The 11,996-nt window shown below is 38.6% G+C and overlaps 1 long non-coding RNA gene across 1 annotated transcript; it reads left to right on the top strand.

The window, feature by feature from the left end:
- On the top strand, positions 1-10,985 carry LOC140247044 (uncharacterized). The gene is made up of 3 exons (XR_011902586.1): positions 1-134; positions 6,787-6,937; positions 10,036-10,985. It is a non-coding gene; the product is annotated as an uncharacterized lncRNA (long non-coding RNA).
- Positions 10,986-11,996: the final 1,011 nt, after the last annotated feature.

Here is an 11,996-nt window from a genome sequence, read left to right as displayed (position 1 = left end):
AGATACTCATGGCGCTGTAGAATCTAAGAAATTATCCGCCGTGTATTTCATATAGGCCTAATTATATCAATAATGGCGTGAAGAAAAGCTTGACTAACGATGTCGATGGATAAACAGAATCTTATTGCTTACAGGTAAGCTAATGAGCTTTTTTGTTGATATTTGATTTTACGGTACACTATATTTGGAAGCAATGCAGGCATCTTACGCTGTAAAGTAGGCTAAGGGCCTATACCATATGCAGGTACAAACATCATTTTGTACCTCCACGGGCCTATTTACGCATGTACGCAAGCAAATTACGATTGTCAAAACACCATGCAAACAGGTGTAAAGCTTTCAAATATAGTAGATGAAATGAATTAAGGATCATTAATTGTTGACGAATAACTCAGTGCATCAATGAAACAAACACAACTGCTCTACAGCTTGTGTTGTATGAGCAATCGAACGTGTAGGCCCTATAAAGGCTGCATGTATGGTTCACTCCCAAAAAGGGCCGGGGTTGAATCCGACCCCCCGACATATTTCGCGACCATTCTGCCGCGCGAAAATTTTTGACCGCGCCGCTCGCTGACTTTTTCCGTACTTTCAAGTCTTGCACATCTAAACTGACACCATTTTCGCGAAAATCCGGACATACCGTTCCGACGCTGCACGACCTTTTGCACATGCTTGTCGGACCAAAAATGGCTCAAAACGTGATTTTGTGTACAGAGTCTATGCAATGAAATAGAGTTTTCTCACCTTATTCAAAAAGAAATGATTATTTTCACTTTCAATGGCTAACATCAATGTCCCAGAGCTCTAACACAAGGACGTTTTCTGAACGTTCTTGAAACGTTCCAAGTTCATTATTTGGACGTTTCGTCAAAATGTTTTCAGAACGTCTTTTTGTTGGATGTTTTCGACGTATTTAAAACGTTTCAAATGGACGTTATAAAAACGCCTTTTAAACGTTTAGAAATCCTATAGAAAAACCTTTCGGAATTTTTAAGGATCTGCAGAAAACTTTTTTAACGTTATAGACGTCAGTATAACGTTTTAAAAATATTCAAAACGTTCTGTGGACGTTCTGCAGACGTCCAGAAAACCTTTGAAAATCGTCTAGAACGTGCAAGAAACGTTTTAAGAACGTCTGAAAATTCTTATGACCCGTTCCAGAACGTTAAAAGAACCTTTCATATCCGTCTAGAACGTCCAGAAAACCTTTAAAGAATGTCTAATGTTTATTTTTATAGGGTATTCAAAACAAAATACAGTTATGAGATTATATAGACATAATTTGAGATTAATGCATCCTAATCCCTACTCCTACTCCTATCCTAATCTGTTCCTAATGTCCTACCACCTATATTACACCCTATTCCCAATTTATTGATGAATCTGTATCACATTCATTTTTAATTTATACCATCAAATGCATGCATTATGTGGTATATATGAAGAGTTTGTTTGCAAAAACCGATAAGTCCGTATTTGTCAAATGGAGATATTTGCGATTAAAGGTCAAGAAAAATAAAGGGATTAATAAGAAAATTTTTGCTTCTTTTGACCATAACTTCAAAAATATACCTTTACATGTAGTGACCAATACATCATTTAAAAGGTATTATTTTGTACTTTATGACAGAGACCATACTTCAAAATCTTCAAAAATGGACTTATCGGTTTTTGCAAACAAACTCTTCATATGCATGCATGCATGCATATACCACATAATGCATGAAGACATGGTTACTAAAATTAGATCACACACACCTTAATTTGAATAGTCATAATTAGGCATGAATATTCATGATGAAAAAAAACCCAATGACGAACACGCAGCGGACCAAATAAAAACGTTTTTTAAACGTTCATTAAAGACGAAGTCGACGTAGCAGACCTAATAAGAACGTTTTGTGGACGTTTATAAAGGACGAAGACGTTGCATGCCATGAATAAAAACGTTTGCGGTAAATTCTAAGTTCCCACTATGACATTGTATGTACGTTTTGAAAACGTCCATTTTTTATGAAGACGTATACGGAACCTAAAAAAAAAAAACGTTTAGGAAACGTTTTGAAAACGTTTTGTGTTTGCTGGGTTTAGCATATTATGCTTAAAATAGATTCTGTAATAAATTTTGTGAGAGAATGAAAAAAAAGTAAAAAAACAAAGAAACACATAAGAAATTCATAAAACAATAGAATACATAAGAAATTAACTTTGATACCAGATTTTTTTTTTTTTTTAAGTGCATTGTTGGGAATGCTACAAGAAATAATGTCTACAAAAATTTGGATGCCATTAGCTTTATTTTCCGAATTAGAGCAAGATTTATGATTTCACGCATATCAATTAATATGAAATATAAAAACTGAACAATTCACTTTTATTTTCTTGTATAGTTTTTTTTTTATGGTAGATTAACGGGACAAATAATGTATGTGCCAATTTTCAGGACGATTGCGCGATCGACGGTCGAGATCAAAGAGCGTACAAACCTAAGAGGGTGCACTCGCGTGATTTTACATGTAAAAATGTGTAATTCGGCAAGGAGCCCAACGGCGGCCATTTTAGGACTCAAACCGCTGGATTATCGCGATCGTGAATACGTGACATAAAAGGATTGAATTCTGCCTCCCCTTCTTCATTTTAAGGGGGCAAACAGCGGTATGACTTTGTTTCAGACCTCAAAATTCCATTTAAAAGCATCGTTTATTCCTGAAAAGGAAAAAGAAATGAAGAAATGCCCATTACTTTTAGTCCCTCAAAGTTCGAGCTATAGGCACTATCGCTGAAACGCCTTTCTCTCTCCCTCTCTTCCCCTCCCCTTCTTTCCCTCTCTTTTGCCCCTGCTCTTTTGGCCTTTCACACCTTCTTTTTTCTTTTTTTTTCTTTTTTTTTGGGGGGGGGGGGGGTGTCCCCTGGATTTTATTTTTTTTTTTGAAGATCATCTCCCTGTATTTTCAAACTTAGTATTCTTATGTTTCTTTCGTTTAGCACTATAGAGCTTATATCTGCAATACGAACATGTTCAAATCTTACAAAATTTTGATTGAAAATAATCCACCAAAGGTATAATGCATCACATCGTTGAATTTTAATTCTAAAAATGCATAGGCTCCCTCCCCGGCCCCTTCGGTCCATCTGTTACACATCGAAGATGCGCATCATGTCGATTCTGGATAAAGAGGTCGCGAATAATAATTATAGCCATTCACATTTTCCCTACATTTCCTCCTTTTTATCAAAAATTGCAAACATTCCACCAAAAGCTCCCTCGTGTGGGAGGGAGACATCTCAATGTAAGAAAGGCGACATCCGCCCCCCCCCCCCCACACACACACACACATGGCCACTTTGCCAGGAATATTTTTCTATTAGGGCAAGAATAGGGTTGTTGTTAGGGATTAGTAATGTGAAAATGTAAAGTGACAGCGACAAAGATCACGATTATGATAAATAAGATAATAATACTAAGAAGAAGAGTGTCATTGTTGATAAGAATGAATTTTTATTTCATTTCATAATTGTCTTTACTCCAGGACGGCAAATGATTCAGCCAAAACGGCTGTTCCTCATATTCGTGCATCATAACAATACATAATAAAAATAATACCACTCATACGTTTGGTCCATGTTAATTCCAATTCAAATTTAACTTTAAATTCAAATTTTATTTGAACTTTTTCAACAGAATGTACGAAGAAATATGTGAAATTTGACATGCGTGTCGCTGAAAATATAGCGATCCGGTTAATAACATGTTCATGTCTATATGAAGAGTTTGTTTGTAAAAACCGATAAGTCCATATTTGCCAAATTGAGATATTTGCGATTAAAGGTCAAGAAAAATAAAGAGAATAATAAGAAAATTGTTGCTTCTTTTGACCATAACTTCAAAAATATACCATTATACAGTAGTGACCAATATATCATTTAAAAGGTATTATTTGTACTTTATGACAGAGATCGTACTTCAAAATCTTCAAAAATGGACTTATCGGTTTTTGCAAACAAACCCTTCATAATATGATCAGTACAAAAAAAAAGAAAGAAAGAGAGAGACATACAGTGAATTCACAAATTTTAAAGGTGCAACACAGCGAAAGCTCGCACGTATCAAGAGGTCTACATTACCCCATCCTGGTACCCCCCCCCCATCATAAAAAGAAAAGAAATAAAGATAACCTCCAAAAGAAGAAATAAAATAGTGTTCTGTAGCTTTTCTGGAAACCACTATATAGAAAGGAAAATGTTACTGACCGCCTACAATGATGTCTATTGGTTGTTTTAGGGAAAATTATGGTATATTACAGCCTATAAGTTGAGAGGGAGGGAGAGAGAGAGGGCTCTGAAGCTGTGAGCACCCTCATGCATATCATCACACACCATGGTTTAGGTATACTCCCTATCAACTATTAGAAGTTAGCTCGAATTTATAGTGAGTACAGATTGAATAATGAAGAGCATTTTGATGATCTATATTTCGTTCATAGGCAGGAATGATACTTCTAAATGCCGTAATGAGATCAGAAATACTTCTTTTACCCTGTATGCCTCCATAAAAAGGAGGAAATGAAAGGAAGGCAGATACCTCTCCATTGAGGTCACGTAAAAAATTACACACGCTGTCGATAGCTTTGCTTCCTAATGGCGGTGGCATCCGCCCATGGCCGTAGCCCAACTACACAAAATCGCGAGAGTGCACCCTCTTAGGTTTGTAAGTTCTTTGGTCGAGATCTCGGGGGGGGGGGGGGGGGTGTTGAATCAACCCTCCCCCGGCGGCCACAGGACAGGCCAAAAAGCCCGGCCTGGTTAAAAACCCGGTACCCCAACACAATTCTACTAACAGAGAGTAGCTCCATGCTAGGAGTACGACATAGTACTGCGGAGATGGGAGCCTCGCGTTCGGGCTGTTCGCAGTTTAGGTTCACGTAGGAGTATAGTACCAGTATACTCTACTCGGGTATAGTGCACGTTTTCGAGGGCACGCGATCAATACTTGAATCGAACAATAGGATTTCCTAACGCCATACTCTATGTATCGGGTCACATACGAGGGCACTATTCGAAAATGCCGTATACGTAGTCTGCGTAGATCTATATACAGCTGTATGTGTAGTATGCTAGTATAGTGCAGTGGGAGTCTAGTCGTGCTTGTTCGATTTTCGTGCAGCGTCCTAGTAGTACCACCGATTATTATCCTGTTCGGGTGTGGCAGCTGGTGTTCTGACACATGTACCTTGGTTATAAATAAGGTAAGTTACTCATAGGATTTCTTGGTACTCATGTTATCGGAATGTTTAAGTTATCAAGCACTTCATATCAGGGTTATTATGTCAAATGCCCCACCTGCAGATATTACAGCTAGCTACAACTGTACCCCCTTTTTTTAACTGAAAGAACAATATATCGTGCACATTCTGGGTGATTTATGTGGGCTCTGCATTTTTATCTCTTTCTTGTTTGACCTTGAAATAATATAAGACACAAGGGCTTGTTCGACATGTGCGTTACTGCGTGTGCGTCGATCTTCCTGAGGAGCTAGATAGCAGTCATCATACAATGTACGCACCGGCGATGACACTGTGGCGGGGAATGAAGTGGGGACCTATTTTTGCCGGCACAAAGTCAGAATGGCTCAACTAACCCACAGCGCGCGGGATAGTCGAGCCACGTTGGGCCACGTCGGGATTTAGGCCACGTTAAGATAGTTGGGCCACGTTCAGCCATATTTAATAAATTACTTAATTATTCTTATAATAACTTGAATATAATGTAATAGATTTAATCCAAGAAAGCATTGCTTATAACATGATTTTTTTTTTAATTTATTAGGCCTAATTTCACTTAATTTGCTATGAGTTCACAGAGCTGGGATGGGGGGGGGGGGTAGAATTGAACTACCCCCCCCCCCCCGGCTCCCACAAAAAAAAAAAAAATGACGTCATCAAATGAAAACTAGGAATAATTGATAGAATTTAGATAGGCTGATACATGTTTGAAATGTTGAAATATCTATTTGGAAACTATTCCAATCACACCCCCCCCCACCCCCAACCCCACCCCCAAATAGTATAGGGCTATATACTGTAGCCTACCGGTATGGCATATTGTAGTTGCTCCGCTTATTGGCAGTACTAGAAATAGCAATAATAATGTCAAAATTCCCCTTCGTCAGGGATGACAGTGCTATATAATGAAATTCCACAGTGGAAATTCATTAGCACTGTCATCCCTGACGAAGGGGGAGGCCCCCGAAAATTTGGATTTTGTATTAAAATCAAGGCAATTGGCATTTACACTGTAATGCATTCCTCTATTGTGACATTATATAAGATTTCATTTTTCAGCGTGTAAAACCATATTATGGCTCAAGTTGATAACCCAACTCGATCGACTGGCTGAACTAACCCGACATTAAATATCATTAAAAGTAACCATGTTGTATTATAAGTAGAAATTCAATAAATTTGCAGAGGTGATTCTTCTGCTTGAAGTTATTCCAAAACAAGTTTATATTAGAATATCATGTCCTTTTTTGTTTTAATAACAGAAATCAACTTTGGGTAGGAAAACAAGCGTAATGTCATACATTTAAGTCCTGATGAATAAATAAACATGACAGAAATCATTTCACATATAAAATAAATGATGACATTTATATATACATATAATATATTTCTTTTTTTTTTAATTTTCCGTATTTCAAATGAGAGGGGGTAGACGAACTAACCTGAGTCCCCCCCCCCTACATCTTATGCTCTATCAACCATTAATGATTTTCTTTAACAGGTTGTCATGGATGACTACAAGTACATAGTAATAGAAAAGGTTAGACAGATGCCTCTGCTGTGGGATCCAGAACATGTTGATTACAAAAACAAGTATCAACGACAGAAGGCATGGGACAAGCTCGAAAGTGATATGCAGCAGCCCTATAAAGGTATGTGATATTCTACTTGTTTTTAATTATTTGGGGGTGCGTTATAGTACATGTAGTACAGTAGAACACAATGTTCAGGGCCGGCGGAGCGTTTTCAAAAGTGTGGGGGCCCACTTCCGGGTTTCATGAGCTACCAAGCAAAAAAAAAAAAAAAAAAAAAAGGTCCTCAGCTCATCTCTCCCCTTCCACTTCCGGGTTTCTTCAGCTGAAAAGGTATTAAGTGGAAAAAATAACCTTACCGCGCTCACGCTTCAAGATCTCTATCTACAGTATTTCCCACTTACGTACTTCGGGGTCAAAAAAAAAAATAAAAATAAAGAAGTGTGGGGGCCCAAAGTGATGACACTTTATGTATTCCTTTGTACGATGCACAAAAAGTGTGGGGGCCCGAGCCCCCACGGCCCCCACGGCTCCGCCGGCCATGATGTTGATGTTGCCATTCCACACTCCCCTGCAGATCACAGAAAAATTCTTTGATCTGCCTCTCGGGCCAACTGTGTCGTCAGCAAACCTTGTAACATTAGCGGTTGGAGATTGATGAAACCATGGACTTTGACCCCGTTTACAGTGTGAGGCTCGGAATTCAGTTGGCAAAGGGTCTGAAAACGAGACAATACCAAATTGTGTTTGTTTACAAGCAGAGCGCCACTACGACAAAATATTGAAAGGTTTGAATTAAAAGCGTGGCCGAGCCCAGCAGTGTAAACGGACAAAATTGCGAGGCTTGGCCGCGCAATTGAGGTCGGGCTCGGCCGCGGCCGAACCCGGCCCCGCACTGTAAACGGGGTCCTATACTACACATGAACGTCCATCGCTCGTTAATAAATTCATGCACCTGTTTCTGTCAAAAGTGGCACAAAAGCATTTTAAGAATGCTTTCCTGCTTTGATCTTATCATTACCGCCGACAGCCAGCCTGGATAAAAACAAGACGGAGCTTGAGAAATGAGAGCTGAGAAATCTAAAAACTATTTACGTGCGCAGCACCTAATTACTCTCTTAAATCAAGAAACATACATGTGCAGTAGTGTACACTGGGAAATTATCGCTCAAGTACTTTCATTTGCGAAATGCGCGTATTTTACAAAGAGAAAGCAATTATTTTGGAAGGTTGGTTGTGATTTGTAATCTAATGTTTCCCATTATTCGCACATTGGTTCCAGAGTTAACATGGACATGAACCGTAGATATGATGTCCTATCATTAAGCCATGTCACATGCTTGTCCACAAGTGTTCACTTCAGTAATTTTCAATTTTGTGATAGGAAAACTGTCGTACTTTCGGGTTTTCTGCTCCCTTCATCGGTGTTTATTCAAAGGCAGTTGAGTCTGAAAAGGCACCTCAGCAAAATAAGACAGCAATGAGGGAAATGGTTCTTTTGTCTGTGTCGATGCACGATGTCACAATTATTGTCATTATCCAAGCATCTGAATGTACTCATTCAGATGCACATAATCAGGCGGCGGCGGTGGTGATAGGATCAAAGAAAGGCCTTCCTTACTAGTCCATGTGTGTAGTAGGTCCATGATGAAGCCATCTCCTGGATTCTGGAATGTTTCATACTTCACAGAATAGATGTGCGATCTTTTATTATGTGGTCATACCGTCTTCTGACATACAGTATAGCAGTGAAAAACCGTGCCTGCATTCGTAACTACAACTGCTTTGTCCGGCTGAAGGCGCATATACAGGGCGTTGGAAAACTTCATTTTTTATTTCTTTTCCTTTTTTTTTCCCAAAATTCCGAAAGCGTATTCGACACAACGTCGTCGGGCTCTGGAATGTCTATAGTTGTAGATACGTCTGTTACCATTCAGCATGTTCAGGGTACAGGCTGCAAAAGGGCGCATCATTAATACGTCTTCAAGGGGAACGCTTCACCCCCGACAATCATGTACGGAATCTGTTCATCTGACGTGTTAATTATTTTTGAAATATGCCTTTGGAATATTAAACTGATTCCATTCCAAAAGATCAGATATCACTGAATTCTGGAAGACGCCGGTATCACAAACTCTTCCATATTGACCACAATCAACCAAGGTGAAACAAGCATCACTGCATATCACTTAATGCCATGAACACAATACTGGGAAATCCTTTGTAATAAGCCAGTTCTGGGTTCCACTTTGAGCATGAGCAGAAAAAGGTCATCTGTACCAGCAGAGCATGGTGCTTTTTGAATCAACTGAGATAAGCATCTGTGATGTAATGATTATTCAAGTGATCCCTATAAGTGGTGCTTGCCAGCACATCCACCTGACAGCAAAAGCGGTATCTGACAATATCAATAGAAAGAGATTGTTAATACATTCAATGCAAAATGATGAAATGGATGCTTTCCAAAATGCCAATAGAAGGATCATTCTGGTCACCTGGTCTATGCAAGTTCATCCTTTGTTTAAACATGACTGATGAATTCCATAAATTGTTACGTTGGGCAAGCTTATGCCTTCTGTCGCTTGAAACTAGTGGAGTTACTAATCAACTGAGAAAGAAGAAATGTCATTTTTTTTTTTGTACCCATGTGCCCATGAGCTAACCCCGAACTGGCTTATTGTATAGTACATTGACTCACTATATGCTGGGTTCACAAGCGCACTGTGTTTCCCATCAAGTGCACCAACTGCAAAAGGATAACCCCACTTCATGTAAGTCGCCGAAACGTTTCGCCATTTGTTTCCAGTCACCCTCGGACGGTTTGGGCATCTCAAGAGGCTGTTCAAGTACTGTCCATAGTTTCTCACAGGTTTTTTACACATTTTTGGCTATCGTATTTTTTGACATGTGAAACGGTGCTGACAATGACGCAAACGAGGATCCCGTGGCAAGATGTCTGACAAAAAAAAAAAAAAAACCGCATGAAAAATTATTTTAGAATACATGTTTAGATAAATAAATAGACAGGTAGATAGATAGATAGATAGATAGATAGATAAATAGATAAATAAATAGATAGATAAAATAAATAAAATAAATAAATAAAAATGGAATTGTAAATTCATTCACATTGGACATTATTTAATAATGTCCAATGTGAATAAATTTACAATTCCATGTTGTTGTTGTTGTTGTTGTTGTTTTTTTTCAATTATCAGGGATGACATTGAAACAAACTTGGGAAGGCCTGAACCGTGCTTTCAACAGTGCCTTGAGTCGACGAAAAAAGAAGACATCTGGTAGCGGCCATGGTAACGATAAGCCATGGAAATTCGAAACATCGATGAGTTTTTTGAAAGCCGTCAAAGAGAAAAGGAACACTAAATCCAGTCTGGAGGAGAGTGACGATTCTGAAGGTGACGAGAATTCAAGTAATTCGAGAGGGATGTTGGAACAGGCCATGGATGAGTCGGACATTTATGACGTCGCTGATGATGACGAGGACAACTTCGCTCCATCGACGTCATTCAAACCCATTCCCCTACAACCCAGTTCAAAAAGCAGGGCTTCTAAAAGGAAGGCAGCTGATGATGCGCATGACGACGCACGAGCTGGATCTTACAAAGATAGGGCCCAACGTATGGAAGAAAAACAAAAATCCCCTAGACTCAAGTTCTTTGAGTCAATAATGCCACAGGTTGATGAAATGACAGATGATTGTTTTTTGGACTTCCAGATGGAAGTTCTGAGCACTCTCAAACGTTTCCGACATCATATGATCCTGACCCCGAACGCTTGAATGACAGTCGCCCCATGACCCCAGCAACATGGTCAACGCCAACGTCAAGTCGACTGAGATACACCAGCACCCGCACCATCAACTCCCTATCCCATGCAGGGAGGATATCTTCCTCTTACACGACCAGCCCAGCAATCCTATTATCAGTTTTTACTTTAAATGAGATTTAATTGGAATGTACCATTTTTGTCACAAGAAAGCTATAAATTGAGTATATGAATAAAAAGAAACTGACCCAACTCCACTTAGGGTCACTTTGGGTAGATCAATTAAAACTGATTATCTTTAATTTGTTTAAAGGACAAGTCCACCTTCATATACCTAAGGATTGAGAGAATGCAGCAATATTAGAAGAACGGTTGAACACATCAGTGAAAGTTTGAGGAAAATCAGACAATCCGTTCAAAAGATATGAATTTTTGAAGTATCTGTGCAGCAACTGCTGGATGAGAAGACTACTACAGTGTATGATGTCACATGCGTACAAAGATATAAGGAAAATAAAAAGAGAAATTCACAAAACTTTACTTTTTGAATAAAGTGCACATTTCTTCGACTTGTTACTGACGTATATTAAGGGTAATATTATTCCCCCTGCCTTCTGAAAGAGAGAAGTTGAGTGTTCTTTCATTATGCGAGAAAAATGGCAATATGTTGAATTTTCTTTATTCTTTCTTTATATCGTTGTACTCATGTGACATCACAAGCCATAGTAGTCTTCTCATCCAGTCGTGACTGAGCAGAAACTTTACAAATTCATAACTTTTGAACGGATTGTCCGATTTTCCTCAAACTCTCACTGATGTGTTCTAATATTGCTGCATTCACTAAACCGACATTTCTATGAAGGTGAACTTGTCCTTGAGTAACATTATATTTGATCATGATTCACAATACAGCATCAGAATATCAGTCCAATGCTTATTTTTATTAAGTGCAAATCCAAACCAAAATTTGCATCATTTCATAAACGAGAGAAATTTTTCCCAACAAAATGGTACAAATATGAAAATCAGATGAGAAATAAGGAAGTTATGATTTTTTTTTTATTTTCTTGACTAGTCCATATGAATATTCATTTGAGTGAAGTGGTGATGTCATACCCTCACAATTTAAAACACATGTCATACATGGAATTGCAGAAAATACCATTTCTTGGCAGGTGCAGGTAAAAGTATATCCCTGTATCAAAAAATGTCGGAATAGATACAGTGCACTCCCGTTATAACGAAATGCTCTGGACCGGCAGTGTTCTTTCGTTATAACCGAACAAACACAATATATAACAAAAACAAAGAAACCACGCATAGTATTATATTCTGTTTGTTGAATACTCATCGTACACTGGAAAGCAATGTGAAATGGGATGGTACCTTTTTA

The sequence above is a fragment of the Diadema setosum genome, chromosome 3, assembly GCF_964275005.1.
Source record: "Diadema setosum chromosome 3, eeDiaSeto1, whole genome shotgun sequence".
Lineage (NCBI taxonomy): Eukaryota > Metazoa > Echinodermata > Echinoidea > Diadematoida > Diadematidae > Diadema > Diadema setosum.
Note: the sequence above shows the minus strand (reverse complement) of the source record. Positions and strands in the feature narration are given on the sequence as shown.